This window comes from Salvelinus fontinalis, chromosome 2 (assembly GCF_029448725.1).
Source record: "Salvelinus fontinalis isolate EN_2023a chromosome 2, ASM2944872v1, whole genome shotgun sequence".
Taxonomy (NCBI): domain Eukaryota; kingdom Metazoa; phylum Chordata; class Actinopteri; order Salmoniformes; family Salmonidae; genus Salvelinus; species Salvelinus fontinalis.
In genome coordinates, this window is record NC_074666.1 from 29,321,844 (window position 1) to 29,337,959 (window position 16,116).

The 16,116-nt window shown below is 38.4% G+C and overlaps 1 protein-coding gene and 1 non-coding gene across 5 annotated transcripts in view; one reads left to right on the forward strand and one right to left on the reverse strand.

The window, feature by feature from the left end:
• The first annotated feature begins 9,925 nt into the window (after positions 1-9,925).
• tenm1 (teneurin transmembrane protein 1) overlaps positions 9,926-16,116 on the forward strand; it is a 246,029-nt gene continuing 239,838 nt past the window's right edge. For all 4 annotated transcript variants that reach the window (XM_055870047.1, XM_055870059.1, XM_055870067.1 and 1 more), the window contains exon 1: positions 9,926-10,276. The gene's annotated coding sequence lies outside the window, so the exon portion shown is untranslated. The remainder of the gene's footprint in view (positions 10,277-16,116) is intronic.
• Positions 13,843-13,895, reverse strand: LOC129834107 (U7 small nuclear RNA). Its single transcript, XR_008756210.1, has one exon. It is a non-coding gene; the product is annotated as a U7 small nuclear RNA (small nuclear RNA).

Genomic DNA, 16,116 nt, shown 5'->3' on the forward strand with positions numbered 1-16,116 from the left:
AGTGTACCACTAGTACCACTAGTGATACTATGAATACAGAACTATCAAATGTATTTACTGTGAAGTGGCATGTGGTTCGCTTGTGTCTTTTTGTGCTAAGCTGTCATGCCATCAAAGATGCCAAGTAGTCCTTATCTGTAATTTCTTCATCTAGTTGACAGACAGTCATAATGCTATACTGTATTCTCTAAGTCTGATGTATAGACTGCATTCAAATAAGACCAATGTCCATAAGAGGCCATTATTAACGGTTTTCTAACTTAACTCATAAATCTTGCCTTGATCTTACAGGAGCTGAAAAGTGACCTTAATTTTCAATCAAGATATATTCAATTTTTCCCCTTAGGAGAACAAAATGTCCCAGTAGAAAAGTACTGTAAAATGCATTGGTGCTATACCTCATATTTATAGCTTTGCATAAAGGGATCATGGTAATTATGTGCATGCAGACAGCTGTTGGTTGGAGCATGGTGATATCATGCTCTTTGGTCTCACATGGATCAGAGCATGTCATAAGGATGACATACTGTAGATTCCCTGTAACACAGTTCATCATAACAACTTCATTTAGCATAGAGTATTTCATCAGATCACCAGGGATGATGCCTGCCTCTTGTAACAGAGGTGATCGTATTGCAGCCACGCACTGTATATTACCTCACCGGCTCCAGACAGTATTTTTGGCTTGATTTACAACGGGTGTGGACTGTTAATTACCGGGTGACATTGAAAAGCACAGAGGATTTATGATATTCAGCGACCTCCCTTGTGGCAGCTACAGGAGATGAGCACCACAATGGTGAACATCAATGTGTGAGGGGGACAAAACAACATTTCCCTGTTTCTCACAGCAAGGCTTTAAAAGCCACAGGCCTAAACATATTTAGCCTTGTTCCAGGCACCAAAGAGGCAAAGACCATTTCCCCCTCATATACTTAATAGCCCCACAGTCTGTCACTCTTAACCACAGTTTTACCCTTGTACAGTACACTACACTGAGTATCCACAGATACTTTAGACACTATAAATCACACGTTTCCATCGATGCGGTATTAATGCATTTTCTCATTTGGGGGCTGGCTAGTGGTTTCTCATCACAATCCTGTCATGGGAAGAAGCCAGGATGTAATCCGCTTGCTATTGGGGATGTATTTCTACATCATTATGTTTCCGTGGTCATGAACTTGCATCTGAAAGACATATGAACATTAAATATGCTGAAGTTTCGTTTAATCATGAGTTGCCATGGTGAAAATGTTACTTAATAATGTCGTCAGTTGGTTCGTAGTTTTCTCTATGACTCCTCCCATATTCACAATGGCTGCCAGTTCTTTTGGCAAGGTGGGTCTGTATTTTCCTTCTCCAGATGTCAGGCTTTCACAATGATACTAATATGCCGGAAGCTGTAAAGCATGCTTTTAGCTCTATTGCCTCTCATTATAACATATAAGAACAAGATGTCCAGACTGCCTAATTGCTTTAGAGCATATTCATTATTCACTTATCCATTCAATGAGTGCTTCTGCAGGGTACTATGACATCCTCTTTGACAATACTTAAATGCTACAGCACGGGTGGATGATATAGAACCAGATCACATTATTCAGACATGCTATGACTGGACCAATGTAAAGAAAAGGAACCCAACAGTATTTAAGAATCCCAACGCGTCTATAAGAGGTGCTGCAGAGATCTGTCCCAGAAATAGCTGCTTAAGCGTGAAAAGGGATTAGATCTATGTGGATAGGAAGAAAAATGTATGAGATAGAGCACTGTTTTCAATAATGATATGTTTATGTTTGCCGTTCAACAAAACAATTATTTATGGAAGCATAAAACCTAAAAAATACCCATAGCATAAAAGTCTGGAAGAATTTTAACACAAATTGGTCATAACTGTGTCATAACTCAAGTATTTGGTACTATACTGAAAGGGTTAATCAAGTACACAATTCAGTAACCTCACATTGTCTGTTCCTGTAGATAGGGAAGGATGGAGTCCATGGACAGGCATCAGAGATGAGATTTCTCAGTCAAGCACAGATGGAGTGGTTGGCATTAAGTCGTGATTTAAAATCAGGTACCTTCTGTAATTTGTACCATATATCTATCTACTCACTGTTTACAGACCTCCAACAACAATGTCCATTTTGCTCCATTCTTTTCAAATTCAATGAGATGTGGTTTCATGAAAGGAGCTGGGCTGCAAAAAGGAGAACAGGAAGAGAAAGCGGGGAGAGTAAACAATGATGAGCCATGAAAGGGTCAGGGTTGGGATGCCTACACAGCCTAGATGACATTTAAGACTTTTTCTCTGGTTTTTGCATGGGTAAAAAAGGGACAGGGACGTGGAGTATAAACCTTTTCATCTGAAGTTTGATCTTTCCCCGAATACAGTCATCTTACAAGTAGAAAGGCTGGCCAAAAGGTTTTCTTGATAGCTGAGAAAGTCCGGTGCTACAGATAAGGAAGTGGATTATACTTCCGAACATAAAGGAAAAGAGGCAAAAAAACACCTGTATTTTCTACCAAGCTGTTATAGGCTTTGATCAGAAAATGAACCCTCTTTTGAAGCACGAAGACATTCTTACAAAGCTCTTTCTATTAGATAGAGTGGCAGGTAGCCTAGTGGTTAAGGCGTTGGGCCAGTAAACGAAAGGTTGTTAGATCGAATCCCCGAGCTGACAAGGTAAAAATCTGTTGTTCTGCCCCTGAACAAGGCAGTTAACTTACTGTTCCTAGGCTGTTGTTGTAAATAAGAATTAGTTCTTAACTGACTTGCCTGGTTAAAAATACACAAGCTAGATGATAGTCCTAATTTTTGTTTTAATCTAAACCAACAAATGTTCAACATGCCCTAGTAGTTCCCTTTGTAGATCGATACTTATCGTGCCACTGTAAATGTACTGACCAAAGCCAGACTCAAAACTACAAAAGTACTCAGGCACACAAAGGGATGAGACAAATAAACCACCCCTGCACTACAGATGTAGAATAAAGCAGTATAACTGCTATCTTTACATGTGGTTTGGGTCGTTTGGTGGATGTTGTAGGTTGTAGTAAAGAGAGTATATGGCCCCACAATGTCATAAGAAAATGAATTTTTTTCTCTGTCCTTATCTCGTTTTGAATTAATCTATGCTTATAAAGCCTTACTACATAATTGATAAGGCTCCCTGTGTTAAAGATGACAGAAAGATAAGAGAATCAGATTAAGATGACAGAGGTCACTTTCCAAGGACACCGATACTAATGCAGAGGCCAGTTGAATGTACTGGGAACTTACTGTGACAGTTATTAAAGACAAATACAGTACAGTATCAAGAGATACGTTGTAAAATAATATTGCCAACTTTCAGAACAGTTGTAATTGTATTAAATGTATTTTAGACGCAGGAACAGTAAAGCAATTCAAAACAAACACCAGGAACCAACCATTAACCCACTGTCCTTTGGCACTCATAGCTGGCAGGAACATGCAGATTTTTAAATGTGGCCCTCTGTAAGTTCTATTGTATAATTTGTGCATTTTATTAGGAAATTGTGCTTTAAATTGATGGTCCAAGATTTTTGAGTACTTCTATGTGACAATATTGTTCAGCACCCGTTTGCTAGTAGGACCTATATGCTCATTAAGTAACTCAGACTCTCCCTGTCATAAACTTTAATTTTAATCATAGGCTTCAATGATTTAGAAAATGTCACCCTCCCTTTACCCTAGCAATTGAGCAAGGTATCATTTGTGCCTTAACAAGGGAGCAAGTAATGATCTATACTATGCCGGAATTAACTCCATTTCAACTCCATTCCTTTTCCTGTTCTACCAATGAAAATAGCATGTAGTGTAGAGTAGGTTACAGTACATGCTAGAACAGCATCACAACAAGGGGACTTTCAAAAAATGAAGCAGTGTTGAATGATCAGATATGTAAGTAAAACTAATTGTACTTTTTATTTGTATTTTTTAAATATAATTGTGAAGTTTACTTGAGATCACGGAATCAATGAATAAGGAATATTGGTGATGCTGAAATATTCTGTCATTGATGCTTAAATTCTGAGAGTGCACAATGGAAAAGCAGGGCACTTGAAAATCTTGGAAGTCTAGACTTAGAAGAGCTAAGAGCTATCCTAGCAGAGCTATCAAGAGTTATCAACCTATTGAGCAAAAGTGAGCACTCTGTTAAATTACATATTGCAGTGGTCAAAGAAATAGCACTTTTAAGGCTGTGAAGAGTGCCCTAAACATGTGAAGATATGCTGGAGAGACACAGGTTTGAGACGTTTGAAGATTGCGTAACATGACTGCGCTCCGTTCATGTCTGCATCAAATGATAAAGGCCACACAGTGTTTAGGTGTGCCTCATCTATGATTCCCTAACTAACATCTTACCCAGAACCCACTCTGCTCTCCTCGGCCTGAGGAAAGGTGAGGAATAGACAGAGTGATATCATTACAGAACAAACGAAGTACTAACAGAGGATCTGTACTTTCATTTAGGGACAGTTTGAAATTTGCTGGGGGGCGGGGGGGTCCAACTCAAAGTGTCATAAAAATATATTTTCACATGACCCTCGCCTTGTACTGTCAAAAAAATTGCACACCGTCCCCCCTCAAAATAATGCTTACAAACAACAATAAATGTAGCGACCCTGTGTTTATAAACATGGATTTCGACACTTCAGCATGCTTTTGTGGCACGGTCGATGCCACGCAGGACTACGGGCCAGAAGGTTGAGGGTTTGCCGACCACCATAGACGAGCTCACTCTCCCTGCCTGTTTCATTATGCCTCACTATGATCAGAGCAGGTTGCAGACAATGATCAGCTAGGGGGAAATCATATGTTCCACATTTTGATGCCATATTTATAATTATATAAATACTGTATATGCAAAAGAAATCCACCAATAGGTTTCTGTACCAATGAACCACACAACCAATAAATAAAGCATACCAACTTTGGGCACTTCAATATCATGGTTTGTGTTTCCACACCACAATAAATAGACAGAAAATATATCCCTCCCTACCTTGTAGGCAGTATCGAAGGCTTGGCTTGACAATCTCTGAATATCATTAAACTTTTTAGTGTTTTGTAGCAGATGTCTCTTACCATTCATCAAATGGCCACTGCACAGTTTGGATTGATTTATTGATTTTATTTGTCAGTAAAAATATATATATATATATTTACTGTATTAACACACAGTACAAAGATTTTTAAAAGTGACCAGGATTGCACAATAAATTCAGGGACCTGTTTCCATTGTGGTTTCTATTTTTTACAAAAATACTTATACAATTACATAGACACAGACAAATTACAGAGATACAGACAGAAAAAGGTTATGCTGTTCACACATTAGCCGGCTTTTGACATTCTTTTTGGTAAGGGTTTGAGTTGCTGTGGTAGTTTGTTCCACTAAACAGCGCTGGTATACACAAATGTGTTCTTCCCAGATAGACTCTTATATTTAAAACAGTCAATATTAGAATCTCTGGCTCTGGTATTATGCTGGTGGACATCTCTTGTGTTTCCATCCAATTGACTTTCGTGGTTAAATTCCCATGTACCTAATAAAAAATAAAAGTGAAATGGGTTTCCATCACATTTTCAACTACTGGGTCTACTGATGGTTTTGTCCCAAAAATGTTGCGTAGGCATAACGAATGTGTTTACTCTAGTATTGGCACGTGCGCTCTAATCAACAGCTCACAGATACAGTGTGGGTATAGCCTGCATGATGAGATTATTATGCATGATAAGATTACTATGGACAAAACTGTGAGATCTTTGTATTTGTCAAACGGCAGCCAAGCATCGATCATCATGTCACCAGAATAAGACCCACCAGAATAAGGAGCATCAAGCTCATCTCTGTGCACTTTCACCACCCTGTGAAGTTCATCATTATTTCATATGTAGCCTAATAAACTGCATGCTTTGCCATGATGTCTTGACATTTGTTATCCAACATGTACTTTACTTGCATAAAAAGTTTGGATGGAAACTTGGTTAATGTCAAGCCATTTTGAGGATGCTGGAATTATATTGGACGAATATGCGCAAGCCTACAGGAGACTTTTGTAGTATCCTAATCAGATTAAAACATTATTACTGGTTGTGTTAATGCCACATATGAAAGTTAATACATTTTAAAAGTTAAATGACAAATATTTAGGCTATAGGGAAGCATTAGGTTCTAGGTGCGCTAATAATAGCTTGGGATTGGAGAGGAGCGGAGCTTGTGTTAAACTTTCCTGAATAACTGGGCATGTGTGGCCACATTATTATAGGACAACTTGGGAGAATGATGATCCACAACAGACAGCGCATCTCAGTATCCAAAGTAAAAATACAGCCAGACTGGCATGCTACTGTGCCTTTCTAATAGACCCACAGCTGATCCAAATCAAATAAACATTCAAATAATAGGGCTTTTGTGCCATTATTCAAATTACATTTTCACTGCAACCTAGAGTAAAAAGAATTACTCACTTGAAAACAATAATGTAATTATTGCAATTATGCATTGTGGTGTTGTAGGCTAGTCTAGGTAGGATAATTGTATTGTCCCTCAACAAGATCAATAGGGGAGCTTTTTGAGCTGCATGTCTCATGTCTTCAATGTTCTTTCATGCGCAATGACACACCTGGCCTCTCCACTGCCTATCAGCTATTGCTATTTGTTCTTGTGGATTCATATTGAAAAGTGATGCAGCTTTAAATGCTTTTATGTGTGGTATGATTGCTAATAGCCTATTGCAGACCTGGACAGATGATCCATCTCAGTACCACAAGTGTCACTATGAATGGTGGATAGAGGGCAGGATAGACAGTTAGACTGGTAGACTATATTGACCTGTGGTATAGTAAAAGTTAGCGTAGTGCTTAAGGGAAGTAGCAAAACACCTTGATATAGGTGAGGCACATGGAGGCAGATGAGGAAATGTGGCTATGATGGAAGAAATTATATAGTAAAACCTGCAAAATAGTCAATGCAAACCAGGGGAAAAAACACACTACCCTACCCAGTGACCAATAAAAAAAACACACAGCCCTCCCCAAAGCCAAAAAACAGTTAGACAACCCTCCCCTATTTCAGACCCAGTCCCAGTACATTTCAAACTGTCCCTCTGTTCAAAAATATATTGATTTACATGTAGTGTCTCTGACAGAAATAAATCAAGCTACCTAGCATGAGATTTGGTTATGGTATGGCTATATATGAGAATAATTTGGGTTTGATATGAGGGAACCTTATGTGAGGGGGGTTGTCTGGGAAACATGCATGGTTACAGTACTTTGCCCTTGAGCGAAGCATTGTGTGATCACCTCAGTACTAGCAAGACAGTCCCAAACTGACCAGTACAAGATGTGGGCGGTTGTGATTTTGAACTATAAGCATATTGTAGGACTATCATTTGGCCGTGTTTCTATTTTCTAGAGGAGTAAGCTAAAGGCTGTCTGAGCACCATCAAATCAATCTGACATTGTCCAGTCTGATCCAGTGTAATGTAATTACTTTCTGTAATGTAGTCACACCACCCTAAGATAGCTGTACTGTAGCTCTTTAAACAAAGAGATCTTTGTGTATTCCACATCTAATGCTAGTGTTATAAGACGGACATTATCAATATATTCTTGATTTCACATCAGTCTTTAATTTTGGCATGGAGACATGGGCTGTAGTTAAAATGTCATCTAGTGCTGTCAGAGTGACCCAGCACTACGTTTGTAGAATGATAGATAGGCTGATCCATTTCTCTGTGAGGTGAATGAACAGGCTGCTATGCATCGGGATTAGTAGTCCTTCCACAGACTCCCAGATCAAAGACTGCGAAAGTGCACTCTCTTGGCTGGAAATGCAACAAAAGTGTTGAAAGCTGTCTAAGAAAAAGAGATGCAGCAAAAAAATTACGTCTTCCTTGTCTTAAGTAAGTATGTAAAGATTTCAGTCTCAGTGGCTGAGTGCTGGTTTCTTCTTAAACTACCAAGCCACCGTGTGTCGGATGCAATTGTGATATGTCCTCTGACACAAGGACAAATAAAATGTAATCTTAAAGTACTTCTTTGTCTGTGTGTTCCATACAAAGGCCTTGGCATTTATAACCACAGAGTAGGCCTACTCCCCACTGGGCAAAGACGTCAGATCAACATCCAATTTTGATTGGATTGTCAAGAAACATGAATTCAGTTTGGGATTAACCAAACCCTTGAAACACTGTTGTCGATGTTTGTTTGAAGATTTGGTTCAGTTAAGATGAAAACTATGTACATGAATGTATTTTTGTTCATTCTTTAAAAAAACACATTTATCCACTGAAATCATATGGTATAGTGAATGTGAATTGATTGATGTGTTGATGGCTACTTCAATGAGCCATCGGTCAATCTTCCTGGCCAGACCAATTCAGTCCCACTTATTTTCCTATTTTCCATTAGTCTATATTTGTGTTGAAGCATTAACCGTGAGTGTCTAGTATACACAAAATTATATTTCCCATCAAAACCGTGTTAAAAATGCTCTCACCGTGAGATTTTTTATCATGTTCCCCGGGGACTGTTGTATGAAAGCTGTAATTTATTTTTCTCACTCTGATGTTCTAGATGTTGCCTGTTACCCTGCAAGATGATAATAAGACAAGATCAGACAAACAAACAAAAATATAAAAGATTATCATTACATGGGACCCTCACAATGTGAAATCTTTGAACAATAGTTTATGTTAAGAAAGGTTTTGTTTTCATTTATATTTCACAGATGTTTTAATAGGTTTAATAAGTCAGGATCCTCACAGACGAAATCCTTGAATGATTCTGAAACCTACTGTGTCTGTAGCACTGTACAGCTCATTAGGCTGCAGTAGATTAATCAGAATAGTCACTCACTGCAAGTTCAGCCTGCTTCATGACGTCATCTCACCCCTCTACCAAAACCTAGTAAAAGTAAGCTATCGTTTATCGTTATACTGTGGCAAGACTGGCCAATCACCTCTACCTCTACTGTAGGACCTCATTATAGCACCTAGTCATTTCCAGGGGCTAATGGCAAACTATGGTGTTAGGGAATTGTTCAGGGATTTTACAGTAACTATACATTATATACAGTATCATTAGGCTTAAACAGCATGCAACCTAAAGATGCCACATGCGCTCAGTTGTAATGGAAATAATCCTATGCTCATGTGCCTTGTCTGTATGTTTGCTTTAGTCTATATTTATTGCTTTAATGGCATAATACAGGAACTATTTTCTTGCACCATTGAAATTAGTCCTTGATAAAGCTCAATGGTGCGGTGAGGCTGTATGTATTTAAATCTGCTGTATTGATTAATCTTGTTGCCTTGGTGCACAGCAGAGGCAGGGCTGTGGCCTCCCAGAGTTTATAAGACTCAGTCCTTGGTTCCCTCTGGCAGGACCCTTGCGCAAACAGATTGCAATTCAAATTAGCCATGATAAGCTAGCAGCCTTGAATACTAACCGGAGAAAGCAGCCAGTTCACAGGCAGGGATTGCGTTCAACTCACCTCCCTATTTGGATCTGTCTACATCCATTATTGGATGTAGACAGATCGTTAATGGTTGTCTACCGTAACAATCTGTTGAAAAAGGTGGCTTGACAATAGCCTACTTATAATAACAACAACAAACACAATAATAATAATAGTGATAATAATGCCATGATCATCATCTTAATCATTATTTGGATAATTTTGCAACATTCAAAGCGTATTTTTGTATAATAATACACAATAATACCATTATAAGGTAGTGAGAACTACATTTACAATGTTCAGCAATATCTCTTCACCCTGATACTGTCTAGTTCCAATTTAACGCGCTTTAAATCTCGGCAGGCATATACTGAATGTGTTGGATGTTGAAATTATTGGTCACCGGTACCACACCCCCTTCCTCTCTGTAGCATATGGTATATTCCAGTGATGCTGAGTTGGTGATTGTGTCCAACGGGGAAGATTTGGTTGAAGATGAGCAGTTGAAACATAATCCTTAGAAAAAAAGCTAATAACTTTTAATACACGCGTTTCGGCAATACATTTCAAACGCTGTCTTGCAATTCTCTTTGAGACATTCACCGGAGCATCATAGCCTATTCAGCTGAAGCGAGTGTAGCTCAACCATCACCATTGCGTTATTTTCCAAGGATACACGAGGATACAACATATACAAATATCAACAGTCGTATTATTTCTCTGAAGTGAACCTATGACATGGAAATAAGCCTCCGGAATGGTCACATCACGCAAAGGTGAGCCATTTGTGTAGTAGGCTAGCTACTGCTTTCAGATGTTGTGTATCGCAGAATTTCTACGCGGCGCGCAATAGTCTTATCGCTCGTGAATCGTGGTAGCCTCAGGTGCACAAACATTGTGTATCGAGAAACGGGAATGTAGAGTGTAGTGATAGCCGCGTATCAACACACAAGGTGCCGGCCAGGCGATTCTCATTCCTTGGGCCCGTGATGCTAATGTACATTACCTTTATGTTCCTAGCTGGTGATACCAACTCTGAGGAAAGAGACATTCTGTGGTAACCTACCTAAACATGACAATTTTGCTAAAGGCTATACACCTGACACGTAAACTTTACAGACAGATGGGTCATTGAGTTGACATGCCGGTCACTCACTGGGCACATATGTGATCTGAACGCCTAGTTTCGATTTACATTTGGTTGTGAATTCAACATGAAATCAACAAAACTAGTAATTGGATTTAGATTAAAAATTGGGTGAAAAAATACGAAATTCCCTAACGTTGATGACGTGGTGTCAGTTTAACGCGTTGATCCAACGTCATTAAATGTAATTGTTTTGTTGAAATGAGTGGAAACAACGTTGATTCAACCAGTTTTTCCCAGTGGGCAGTGAGCCAGTGCATTAAAACGTATTTGGCTACTTGTATACAGTAAGGTTAGGTTATAATGTAGCTCTATTTCTAGATGTAGGCTATCATGGTAAACGTGTGTATCATATGTATTATCAATGGTAGGTAGTAGTATTAGACATTCAGTAGCCTATGTAATGTCTGAGAACATATCCTTGCGACCCGCTATCAGTTGATCAGCTCCTCAGGTAAAGATACAAACAAGTACATGTAGGCTATGTCAAATGTTATGCCAATGCTCTTGACTTGATGGCATGACCAGAAACAGAATATACAGTACGTTCCAACTGTCAAGGATGAAACTAAATTATTTTATAATAATATCTTAATTCTGTCTATGGCAGGTTGTATAGTTGCTGCAATCTGTTGACAACCTTGTGCAATGTGCAAGACAGACCCGTCTTAAACTGGCAACTCAAATATGTGTTACTCAGGGGTGTCCAGTAAAGCTTACTAACATGGAACCTATGTTTCGTTGAAAACAACTATTACATATTATTACATATTTGTTACCTGCAATTATGATATTAGATATGATATCATAAGGCCACTGCGTATGATCAACACACAGCTTTCATTTACTCTCAGGCACAACCTGAAACACACAGGCTAATATAGTCAGAACAGAGGCAATGTTGAGCTTCCATTACTGCATTTTTGGAAAATGTTAATTATATGAATCTGCGTTGAGTAGGCTAGATGAAACTACTGCAGACTCCAGATGTGTAATGTAAAAGTAATATTCATGTATCGTTATGTAGGCCTACCTCGTGTACTGTAATGGATATATGATGATATTCTTATCAATTGCTATGAACCTCTCCGATAGATCAATACGAATATAAAATCCGAATAAAACACCACTCATAAATCTAAATACAAGTATTAGACTGAGAAACAGTGTGACAACAGTTACTTTTCTAGATAAAAGGACACGGTCATTTTTGAGAGCCATTGATTAAAAAATCTGTACAAGTAGGTCTGAGGGTTATATTTTGGGCTGTCACTAAGGAAGCGCAAGTGTCAAACGCACGTTAGTTTGCAATTTTGTCATGTAAAAACTGGCGCACTGGCATTTTCCAGCCCTAACGCCAGGTTTGGAAATGTACCTGTCTAACATCAGCTCGCTTGCACTGAGGTGGGAGGGATGGCAATATTTGTAGTGTCTTCTTAAAAACAAGCACAAAAGTGAGGTTCATGCAGTGCTAATGGGAAGTTTTGAGACCCACAAAAAGCCAGTCTTAACGGTAACACCGCTGATAATGGAATGGATTTTGAGAGTGGAAGCGCAGGCTATCCAGCCATGACGCGCAGTGCCCTTGGAAGAGAGATTCCTTGTGCCGGTGAATCCTATTTAAAAACATTTAAAAAACTATTGGTTTCCCCCCATTTCGTTTAATTTGAGCAAAAACCAAGCATAGCCTACACTCAAGGCTGTTTTAGCAGCATTGCATAGGTGTGCTTTTTTATCCTGGCCATTAGCCAAGTAGCCTATGAATTAAGGGTTTACTGAGAGTGCTTTGAAATATTTTGGAGGTTTTTGCCCTCATGCTTTTTAATTATTCACAATTCACTGCAAACTTAATTTCGCTTGTTCAAGTAGGCTATCCATCCCCATTTTCAAAGAGTGCCCCTCATCCGCTTACCAAACACACACTCCTCCAAACTATTCAGTACTCCTATAATGCCATATCAACTGCATTAAAAAAATATCTGCCTTGCACAACGATACAATTGATAGGGGCCTAGTATTTTGTGTAGATGTGCAAATGTGATGCATAAAGACATTTAGGCCTACATGTGCATACAGTGAGTGCCATGGAATGAGAGAAGCGATTTGTGATATCATGCTTCTGACCCCATCCTATTTAGAAATATTGTTGTTGTTTTAAAAAACTGATTGCTTGTTTTCCGTTTCATATCAAGCCCTGTATTTGTATTTACTAGGGAGCAGCTACTCTTCCTGGGGTCTAAACACATTAAGGCACTTACATTACACATAAAACAAAAGATAAAACAGTGCATCATATAACATTGTTACACCACTACATATCTACAACACAAAATGTATAATACCACCATACAACAATATTACAATGTACGTGTGTGTAGAGTGCGTGTGCTAGTGTGTGTATGCATGTGTCTGTACTTTTGTGTGTCTCTTCACAGAAAGAACCCCAGTGCTCCATAAGGTGTATTTTTATCTGTTTTTTTTATCTGATTCTGCTGCTTGCATCAGCTACCTGATGTGGAGTAGAGTTCCTGTAGTCATGGCTCTATGTAGTACTGTTCACCTCCCATAGTCTGTTCTGGATTGTGGATTGTGAAGAGACCTCTGGTGGCATGTTGTGTGGGGTCTTCATGGGTGTCTGAGCTGTGCGCTAGTGATGGGTGAAAAAATCCATACAGTTACATATCGGGATATTATTCTTGACAATATATCGTATTGTATCGTTTTGACAATATTGCAATATTGTTTTTGAGCTAGTTGGCTGTACCTGTACTAAAACCCTAGTATTTTACCTTCATAGCTTGTTCTCCATCTTCTTTTTAAATGATTTGATTGGAGTTGATGACAATGCAAAGATCATCAATAACCTACAGAACTTGAGACAAACACATGCAGTATTAAACCATGGAACGCGTTGATTGGCCACCCACATGAAAAAATATTATAGTATACTATGGTATAAATACTATAGTATTCAATGTAGTGTTTTTGCGGACTTTACTGTGGTATTCACTGTAGTATTTACTCTTAACTATAATATAAATACTGTAGTAAAAGAAAACTGTAGTATATACTATAGTAATTCATGTTGTGTATTTGCAGATTGTAGTATACTGTAGTATTTACTGTAGTGTTTTTGCCGACATTACTGTAGTATTTACTATCGTTTTTTGGTTTTATTATCTTTGACTTAGAAATGCAGGCTTTCTCCTTGAGGAAACCTACTGGAGAAATACTAAAAGAGCACATTTTCCATAACCTGTAGGTAGGTAGGACTGGGGTCTGAATGGATAGTTCTGAACTGCTCTTTTCTATAACTTGTAGGGAACACAATATGGTTTGTACTTGGCATGTATGTTTCTCACTTATGGGTTGCACAAATTGGGACATGGGGTAGGGGAATGGGCAGGGTATATGGATATGAAATACTGTAATATTTACTATAGTTAAAAGAGTGTAGTGTTTTTGCGGACTGTAGTGTTTTTTAAAAGATTATTGTAGTATTTACTACATTGTTTTTTTGCTGATAATACTGTAGTATTTATTATAGGATTCTCTACTATACTACAACATTCTATAGTAAGTACTACACATGATCGAGGGATACTACAGTGTGTAGTATAGTATTCTACAGTATACTACAGTTTACTACACAATTCTACAGTAAGTACTGTAGTATTTTTTTCATTTGGGTAGTGAGTGGCCAAGCCCTTGCCACACCTACAGCTTGTTTATTCATCAAAACCCAGCCCTGTCGCGCCACTGCCAGATATTGCTCTCATAATTCTGGCTGTGAGAGATTTACCATTGCATTAGGTTTGTTAAAATAGAGCCCTCGGTGTGTTTTGAGAAGTCATGTACACTGAATTCAACTGGTTTACATGGTACACCACCAAGCAGCCATTCCCTATGCCTTATTTCTCACTCAATTCAAATGAAACCACTGGGTTTAGTGGTAGAAAAAAACAGAAATGCAAGTTTCTAAATGATTAGGACTTCTAAATAGTTTGATTTTGATATTCTGCATTTATTGCCAAGCACATTAGCTAGGGTCCAGAATAGGTCTTACAGATTGTACAGAAACACAGTTGGATTTGTATGATGCTAAACCAATACCTGGCCTGTCCATCTTACATATCCTAACAATTCATTGCAGTTGGTTACTCATCTGCATAGTCTATCTTTAAACCAGAGGGGTGCTAAAGTCAATGTTTCTGTTTCTAGACCTTCATTTCACAAAGAAACCTTCTGTTATTATGTCATTCCATTACTATTATTTCAGTATATCTTTTTACAGTTCAAGGCCTATAACCTTATGCAAGGGCATTTGCCTGGAAACTCTGCTGACTTGATTGCGTTTCACATGAATCAATGGTGTATTTTTAAACAGTTGTTAGTGACTGAATGCATTGTGTGATACAATAAATTCTGTATCTTATAGGTTAGGTCACAGTTTGAAGACTGGAGGATAGTTTGAACCAAATCTTAAATCAGTAAATCAGTTATGCAAATATATTCCATTCCACATCCCACACATGAACTAATGGGAGATGCAGTTTGGTTATTCTTTCATTTAATGTCCAAGGAAATATGGAAACATATTGTTGAGACATTTGATGTCTGAAGGTGGTGAAAACAAGAGCATTAGTATGCATATCTTTCCATTCCTAGATGAATGTTGGCCTGCTCAATGACCATCTCTAAACATACCTACTAAATGTATGAGACACAAGACTACTGTATGTGTCATTGTCGAGTATGCTCTGCTGTTTTTGCAGAAAAGTACAAGGTGACACTTTATTTAATGGTCTGGTTATGAATTCTTAATGCATTATCACATAGTTTTAGAACCATTAAATGAAGTAAATACATATGGCCTGTTGTTCACTGGCCCTTCTAATATCAGGTGTATACATAGACATGGGCAAAGGACATACATTCATAAGCAGTTTATAAGAGGAGATGTACCAGGACAAGGAGCAAAGCACTGAGGAATGTTGGTTCCTGGCTGATAGCTGATAGCTGATCTAAGGGCATTGTTGGAGGTGCAGTATTGGTAGTGGCAGTGGGTTTTTAGTGACAGTGTTGGGGGTGGTAATGGTAGTGGTGGATGTTGTGGTGGTGGTGGTAGTGGCAGTGGTGATGCTAGTGAGTTATTCTAGGGAGGGATAACCTTTTAATTAATTACCTTTTAGTTGTTTCCTTGTTGTGTTAGATGAGACCTGCAGCTGTCTGTTGTTCTGCATTATTGGGGATTATGTGTATATATTTTCAAAATGGTAAGTTAATTACGTTTCATTTTGCCATGTACATGTTTTGGTATCTAAATCATCCTTTATTGTCAATTTATTTAGATAATTTATCAGCATGTGACCCTTATGGAGCCCAAAGAAACCACCGAAAGGCCTAAACGTTTTCAGTTTTCTCATGTCAGATTCTATGGTTGTAAATGAGGAATTCAGCATACCACAA